The sequence below is a fragment of the Eimeria mitis genome, genomic scaffold, assembly GCF_000499745.2.
Source record: "Eimeria mitis Houghton genomic scaffold, Emh_scaff3372, whole genome shotgun sequence".
In the NCBI taxonomy this organism is placed as follows: Eukaryota; Apicomplexa; class Conoidasida; order Eucoccidiorida; family Eimeriidae; genus Eimeria; species Eimeria mitis.
The window spans coordinates 603-858 of record NW_013571712.1 but is presented as its reverse complement, the minus strand read 5'-3'; positions in this window follow the sequence as shown (position 1 = coordinate 858).

Here is a 256-nt window from a genome sequence, read left to right as displayed (position 1 = left end):
GCTGCTGCTGCTGCTGCTGCTGCTGCTGCTGCACCTTGTTGTATAGAGAGGCAACCATACAAGCAGCCCCCGAGAGAGGGGTTGCTGCGGTGTATGTGTATATGTATCTACATAGAAAAAAATAAAATATTTTTGTTGTTTAGTTTTTTTATTTATATTTATAAATATAAATTAAAATATTTATTATAAAAATAAAAACAAAAACAAAAAGAAAAAACAAAAGAGAAGCAGCAGGCGTACACCGCAGCCGCTGCTG